The sequence below is a fragment of the Numida meleagris genome, chromosome 21 (assembly GCF_002078875.1).
Source record: "Numida meleagris isolate 19003 breed g44 Domestic line chromosome 21, NumMel1.0, whole genome shotgun sequence".
NCBI lineage: Eukaryota > Metazoa > Chordata > Aves > Galliformes > Numididae > Numida > Numida meleagris.
In genome coordinates, this window is record NC_034429.1 from 2,330,014 (window position 1) to 2,338,266 (window position 8,253).

An 8,253-nucleotide genomic window follows, 5' to 3' on the forward strand; every position below is an offset into this window, starting at 1 on the left:
GGATGGGATGGGATGGGATGGGATGGGATGGGATGGGATGGGATGGGATGGGATGGGATGGGATGAGGTGGGTCAAAGTGGGATGGGATGGGATGCTGAGGTGTGGGATGGGATACGTTGGGATAGGAAGATTTGGAATGAAAAGGGATGGACTGGGACAGAGCAAAGTAGGGTGTTGATGCCACGTGATGGGATGGGGAGGGATGGGACGGGTTTGGTTGAAATGGGATGAAATGAGATGGGGAATGACTCTGCCTTAGGGGGAGTGCTTCCCTCGTCCTAATCCTGCTCTGGGTTTGCAGCCTCCTTCTCTCCAAGAGGAAAGGCAAGGGCAGTGATTATCTGCAAATCTTTGATCCTCCCCTTCCCATTCATCCCCAAAGCCACCAGCTCTCAGGAGCAGTTCTCCAAAAAGGCTTACTCCATGCAAGAATTTATCTCCTTCTATTCACCATGCAGGAGACAGGGCATCTCACAGTGGGGCTGGCTAATCAGAACCAGAGATAGGAGAGACCCCGGAGCAAGAACTGCATGGGGACGGCACCGATAAAGCGGCAGCAGTGGGGTGAGCACGCAGCTCCCAGCCTCTCATTATCAAAAAGTTTTTGTTTAATAACCCAGGGTAATAAAATGCACCTCTGGAGGGCCTTGCCCTGATAAAGGAATGTAAATCAGAGATAAAAGGCTCTGGATTTCGCTGACACAAAGAGGAGGGCGGGAGGTGGATGCAGACCCCGCAGCCCCAGTCCCACACCTGGGGGTGGGGGGATGGGGGCAGCTTATGGGGCTGAAGTGGGGAAAGGAGGGCTAAGGGGCCAAACCAGTGCGGTGCAGCGCAGAAACTGACGAGATGCCAATTCCTCCGCTTAAGAAGAGAATCACTTTGAAAGGTCAAAACTCTCCTTCATAATTGGACTAAACAAAAAGCTAATTAGAGGCCTTTTATGTGCCTAAATGAGGCCGGAGAGTTCCCGGTGCTCCCAGGGGCCAGCGATGTTCAGGAGGGCTCCCGGCGAGCAGCACGCCCTGCAGAACGCATGGAAACAACGATAGGGGGATGGCACCAGTCAGAAACGCGTGCCCAGTCCTGCACTGGGGGCAGAGCTCTTGGGGACCCCATCCTGGGGACATCAGTGGGGCGGGATGTGGGGCTCAGCCCCCTCGGCAGCACTCGGGGTTCTCCCCGCGCGGCCCCGTGCTGCCACGCCAGCTGCGTCGGAGCGGCGGGTTCCCGTTGCCAAGATATGGATTTGGTTTTAATAACAGTTAGTGCAAACATTGTAAATTTACTGCTGCTAGAGAGAGTTTTTGAAAACGTCCAACTCTGGCTATAATTTTTCAATCGCACCAGCTGTTTGTGCTCTGCTCATACCTGACATGCTGCTTTGAAATAGCAATCACTGTATTTATAAGAAGGGAAGGACTCATAAATATGTCAGGAGTGGAATATACAACGCCATATTTCACCATTTTCTATTTTAAAATTGTGAGTTATGGCTACAGAAATGTGGTCCCATTAAAGGTGATATGATGTATTTTGTGTCTTGTTCGGGAGCCCATCCATCACCCAGACAATAAAGAAAACCGCACTTACTTTTTTTCCCCGTCGTCCGTAATTTATGATGCCCAAAAAGCTGTAACCTTTTGGCAGGCTTTGCAGAAACTGCTGCACCGTTAGCAACTAAATAACCTTTTATAAGGTTTTAAATGTGTTGCTACAGTCTCGATGCACTTGCCGTATCGATCCAGAAGATCCTGCAAAAAAGGGGAAAGGAACATGATCTATAAGGGGATCGATACCGGCGTATGGATTGTTGAAAGATGCTCCTAATGATTTTTGCCAGCCGTCATCTTTCAGTGCGCTGCTCCCCATCTTTTGGGCTTCAGCCTTTGCTCGGATTAATTAACCGTGCCCAGCCCCTCCGCGTGCCGGTGCTTGGGATGCGCTTTGGGGTGTGGACACCGTGTGGACCTGGCACCAACAGCGACGCCCCGTCCAACAGCCCCCACCGCACCAACTCCATCCCCATTTATCGGCACCGCTGCGAGCAGCCCTACACGGTGGGAAGAAATGGGCTGTGCAGAAGGACGTCCAACTGGCGCCCATTGGAAGGAGGTTCTGTTTCTCCCATTGCACCGCAGTGTGGGCACTCCCAAAACCAGAGGTCCCCTTTTTCCAGGGGCTGCAGTGGGGCTGGGTTGAATACGAATGCCCCACACAAGTTGGAGGAGAGCTGAGCGCAGAGCGATGGCAGCACAGGAGCCATGAGCTCAACGCGAGGAAACGGGCAGAGCCCATAAAGCGCAGCTCACCCCTGCCTGCTCGCTTTGTCATTTATGTTTTCCCCCCAAAGCAGCCACCAAATCATTATTAGCATTATAAATAAAAGGAGAGGGCAAGTTATTAAATGTAAAATATGTGGAGTCCTCCTCGAACTCTCCGCGCAGTTCATAAATATGATGGCTTAATTTCATCTGTAATCCAAACGGCTGATGAAGCATTACGCAGCTCTCTGTTAATTGAAGCTGTTAACAAAGCTGAAGAGAGAGATTATTATGTATAGACTTTTATCCTTCAGGGGTATCATCATCACAGATCATAAACGGAAATGAATCCGTCGCTCCCATGCACCACCGCGGGATCAGCGCGCGGGGCCGCGACGTGGGGTGATGGCGACGTGAGGGTCCCCAGGACCCCGTTCCCCGCTGCTCCCCGTGGCCCTGGGACGTGAGATCATCGCCGTCACTCGGGGGCGATGGAAAACCCACCCCAGCTCCGCGCCGCGGCCACGTGCACGTGGAGCACTGAGCTCAGCGCCGGTGATTTACGGCGGGCGCGGGGCGAGCACCGCGGTGCATCCGTCAGCTCCGCACACAAAGGGTCAGCGTGATCTCAGCCCCAGCGCCCGTCTGCTCAGCTCGTTGCACCAAGTAACAACGGCGTGACTTCTAGTTAGCACCAGGCTATTTGTTTGATGGAGGAGGGACGTGTTAAGGGCTTCGTGGTGCAGCTGTGCCCCTGCCCATGGTTTTCGGTGCTTTGTTCCTCGGACCCCGCGTCCTCCGCGCACCCCGAGCGAGCGCAGCCCCGCGTGGCTGCCCCGCTCCTCTGCACCGCTTCCAGGTGGAGTTATGAAAACACACAATGCCGTTTCCTTCTCCTGGATCCCGGCAGCTTTTTCCATCCAGCACATGATCCAGGAAATTCTCGTCTATACCTTTGAGGAGTTACCACGATGATCTGGAACGCGTTACTTGCACACAGCAAATGCAAATTAATGTAGTCTTCACATTTCGCCGTGGCAATAAAGGGGAATGTTGACATCAGCCTGAAAGTAGAATTAGCTTTTGCATTATGTGGTGTGAGAGCGAGGTGTTGAAACCCGTGCGCGAAACTTTCCAAGTCCCAGTAAAGAACTGTTCTGGCAGCAGCGCAGCAGCAGCTCCGCTCCAGCAGGCAGGGGTGAGCTGAGTGCTCCCTCTGTTCGGCTGCGCTCCGGCTGGTGCTGGGCTGGCAGGGCCCTGCCATTTTGTCTGCTCACCTCTCACGTGCTCCTTGCTTTACTGCAAGCTCATCTCCTTAAGAAGAGGGAGTTACAGCGCTGTCAGGCTCTGCTTCTCTCTGATAAAGAGCCCACTCTGCTCCCAGCAGCACCGGCTCCTCCCGCCCTAATCCCTCCAACACCGATTTCACCGCAGCACAGAGCTCCATCTCAGCCCTTTGAACCGGAGCAGAAGGGGCTGCAGGGACAGATCTTGCTGGCAGCCCCCGGCTATAGCAGCTCCCACACTGCTCCGTGCTGGTACCGGAGCCCTGACAGTGGGCTCGGTGGGAAGGGGCGAAGCTGAGAGCTGTATCGATCATTGCTGCAGTGCATGGGCACTCACCAAGTGCTTGCCAAGCTCCCAAATCCTGCGGTGAACAGAAAACCTGGTGCGGAGTGTCCTGGCAAAGACACCCCAGGATGCTGTGGCCCCTCGTCCCCCCTGTTCCATCAGGGACACCAGTATGCAACCCCCACACCAATGCACATCGCCATTACCCAGTGCACATCCTCAACACCAGTGCACATCCCTGGTACCATGCACATCCCTGGTACCATGCACATCCCTGGTACCATGCACATCCCTGGTACCATGTACATCCTTGGTACCATGCACATCCCTGGTACCATGCACATCCCTGGTACCATGCACATCCTCAGTACCAGTGCACATTGTTGGTACCAGCACACCCTCTGGGTGCCCACCACACACCACTGGTGCCAACGTGCATGGGATGGGGAGGTCGGTCTCTGCTCTGTGCAGCAGTCGGGTAGTTTCCTGCAGAAGCAGCTCGGCTCCATTGCTGCCAGCAGCATGCTGGGGGTGAGGCGCGGCCATTTGGCTAATTACAGCAGGAGTGTTTTCCGCAGACGTTGATGGAGAGCAGCGGCCCAGAGATCAGCAGCGAAGCCGAGCGCAGAGGGCGAGAGCAAGACACGAACAGGGACGGGCTCGCCGGGTCAAGTAGGCTCTGCTCGCCCGGCAATTATCTCCTGTCCTCCTCTGTGCTCGGAGCTTTGAGCTGAGGGGTGAATTAGCTGGTGCGATTTGAGTTAACCCCTTGTTTGCCATTGGTCTCACAGCTGGTTGCACGCACCAGGCGCATCGTTACGCACCAGTCGTCTTCCAGGTCCTTCTCATGTAAGTGCTCCTCCACCTTAAGCAGCACTGTCCTGCAGCAGGGCCCGGTTTCATCTCTGCGCTGAGCAGGAGCTGTTGCTGCTGGATCTTGCTCTTGGTGGCTGTCTGCACGGAGCTGGAGGACCAACGGGAAGAGCTTGGAAGAGGAGCCCTGAACGTGCCGGCGTGCACGGGGCCAGGTGCCGGCTGCAGGCTGCTTGGGGAACACTTTTCTTCATAAAGAGCTGTTTTGTTTCGCGGCCACGAAGGCCATCCATGCTGTCACTCAGCATGCAGCATATGAAACAGGTCGTTCCGGGGAGACCCAGGGGAAGGAGCAGCACACGGTCGCAGCTGAGCGGAGCAGCACGGCCATGGGACCACCAGCAGCACCGGGTCCTGTGCCACGCACAGCACCGCTGTGTGCTGCAGGGAGGGCAGGGCTTCGTGCTGCAGCCACTCAGCCCCATGGCTCCTGCTTTGCACTGGGGGGAGCGGAGGAGCACCCCATTGCCTCCACGTGGGGTCAGAGCTGCAGGACGAGCGGGGCTGTAAATGAGGGAGAAGGGAAAACAAATGATGCCAGCAGCAGGTGAAGGAAGTGTAGGAGCATTATGTATAATATTAAATTTAATGCTATTCCATTTTCCATCTCAGTTATTAAATTAACTGAGGGCTATGCTTGCACTTAAAAGATTCCTGTCATATTTTATGCAGAAGATGATCTCAGAGTAATTCGTGCTAGAAATATGTCATGTTAAATTACGGATACCAATAAACCTTACTTAAACTCAGCATTGATCACAGGTGGGAGGCAACCCCTGGGGCCGGGCTCCCCCGGGCACCCCACGGGGACGGAGCCAGGTGCCACCATCAGCGTGGGGTGCACGGGTGTCACCAGACGTGAGGACAGGAGAGGTGCCGGGGTCTGACGGGTGGCAGTGAGGGTGATGGGGACCCAGCGGTGGTGATACCGCTTATCGGCAGGAGATGCCACGTCCCGTATCAAAGCAGCCTGCCTCTTGTTCGGTGTCACCTCATGCAGGGCTGAGCTCATGCCTTTGGGACCGGCCCCACAGCCACGGGCAGCTCCAGCACGCAGCAAAGCCCGGCTGCGCTCTCCCATGCGCCTGCCCCACTCCGTGCCCTCATGTGATCCGAGGTTTTTCCTCTCCCAAAACAGCCCTCGCCTCTGTGTGGGGAAATCACAAGCTCCAGCTGCCCTGGGGCGGTGCACGGAGTTGGGCTGCTGCCTGCCCTGAATGGGACGCTTGTTCTCTGCAGCCCTGCACGGTGCCCCAGCTCGGCTCTTTGCTCTGGAGCCCTGGTTGCTCCCCAGTGCTGTCCCAGCAGGATAACACCAAGGCTTGAGCCCCCCCCGGGCACATCCAGCCGGGTTAGCACCGCTCCTGCTAACCCAGACCCGGGGCAGAGCCCCTTGGGTTCTTCCAATGCATGAGTTACCCAGAGGTGAACCCTTGCTCCGTGCAACCTGCGCAGTGCATGCTCCATGCATGCCTGCTGAAGACACCGATCTGTCCTGGTTTGGATGGGATGGGGTTAAGTTCATCATAGCAGCCACTGTGATGCTGCTGTGACCCTCCGAATGTACGAGCTCATGGCTGCAGTGCCCCATCCTCACTGACAACACCTTCCCAGAGCCAGCAGCTGGAGCTGCTCCCATTATCCCAGCAGCCAGATGGGTGCTGGCGCTGCCAGTCCAGCACTTGGAGCATCCCTGATGCCAATGCAGCACCATGCCACCCTGCACATCACGGCACTGCTGGGACCCCCACCCCGCACCCCACGACCCCCGGTGCCGGGCGGTAATTGGGTGCAGCAGCACGTGCTGCAGGGCTGCTTTAATCCTGCTCCAGGTGGCTGCAATCCAGTGCAGGATTTACAGTGCCCTGACCCTGAGCTGTCAAGAAGGAACAGCCAGATTAATGGGGTGGGTGGGTTCGTGCAATAATCGTTTGTTTGATGTGACAAGCCTGATAGGCGTTGATTTACTTACAGACTGATAGGCTTTTAATTGAGCACCTCCGTCCCAGTCACATCAAAGGCAGAGGTTGACAAGGGGCCCCTTTTACCAAAAGCTCCCAGTGACTGACAGAGCCTGGATGCTAATTCTCCCGGGGAGGGGGTTCCCTCTTTTTCTCTTCCTTTTTTTCTCAGGATTGGCCAGGCCAGGCGCAGAGAAAGCCCTTCCCCTGTATGGGGAATGGAACAGGGAGGGGATGGGAGTGGGGATGGGGAGAGTGGGGATGGGAATAAGGATGGAAATGGGGATGGGAATGGAAATGGGGAATGGGGATGTGGATGGGGTTGGGGATGGGAATGAGGATGGCGATGGCAATGGGATGGTGATGGCAATGGGATGGTGATGGCAATGGGATGGTGATGGCAATGGGATGGGGTGCGTGCGGAGGGCCAGCATTGCAAGGAGCCCTCACCCACCCTCATCTCTTGCTCCTCCTGTACCAGATAATGGACTAAAGGTGGCTGGAGTGGTGGAGAGGCGGAGGCCAAGCTGTGGTTCCATCATTCACCAGCATGGCTGCTCCACCTGAGCAGGTAGGAGAGCTCATGGGACGCAGTCACAGCACTGAGACTTCGACGGGCGAGAAGAAGGAGCGCCGTGCTCTGGACCATAACCCTGCTCATCTTCACAAGGAAATAAAACCAACCCTGAGTCTCTCTGACATTTTGTGAAAGACTTTCAGGAGATCCCCATTCAGAAAAGGGGGAATTTAGGGAAGTGGGTATAAATCACAGCTCTTCGCCGCGGCCCATGGTGCACGGAGACGCCGGAGCCTTTGGGCTGGATTAGCTGCGTGTATTTATGTTTTAAAGCCTGGTGTGTTTTTCAGCATCTAAATATAAATTATTTTTACCGTATCAATGATTAAATATTTTTCTTTGAGATCACAGCGTCCAAAAAAATAAATGTTTCTGAAAAGGCATTCAAAAAATTTAAAGGAAGAAAAAAATCCCTCTGAGAAGCCCTTTTGTCGTTTGCAACCAATAAAAATGCCTATTGTTATGAAGGGCTCATAAATAATCTGATTTTGGCATGCTTTAATACCGTACAGAAAATGAATAAATTAAACTTGATTTACAGCCTTTTTCATTTTTATTAGAGCCGCTCCAAACATTTTATGTAACGTACGTGCCAGATGAGCTACACCAAATGGTTTGAGGCTCCGGCACTGATATTATATAAATTAAGTTGTTTTAATTTGCATAGTTTAATTAACTAACACTGGCAAAGAACTAAAGGAAACAGAGGTATGAGCGATGCTAAGTGCTGGACGTGCCCACCGAGACGGCTCCATGGCACTTGGGGGGGGCAGCACCCCCAAAGGGCCGTGATGCCGAATGCTGGGGGGCTCTGCCCAGTCCCCACGTCACAGATGGGGAAACTGAGGCACGAGGTGGCAAGAGGAGGCCGGCTCAACCCGCGCTGCCCTAACTTGCATGGCTCTGGGAAGACAAACAGCAGAAGAAGCCCGAAGTAATGTCACGGTGACCCGGTGTCAGCCACGCTGCGCGTTTTGATCCGCTGCCCATCCCCGTGCGCACAGC

At 54.7% G+C, this 8,253-nt stretch overlaps 1 long non-coding RNA gene across 1 annotated transcript in view; it reads right to left on the minus strand.

Annotated features, from left to right (window-relative positions):
* LOC110387215 overlaps positions 7,783-8,253 on the minus strand; it is a 3,017-nt gene continuing 2,546 nt past the window's right edge. Inside the window, exon 2 of the long non-coding RNA XR_002432440.1 lies at positions 7,783-8,151. This is a non-coding gene — a long non-coding RNA (uncharacterized LOC110387215). The remainder of the gene's footprint in view (positions 8,152-8,253) is intronic.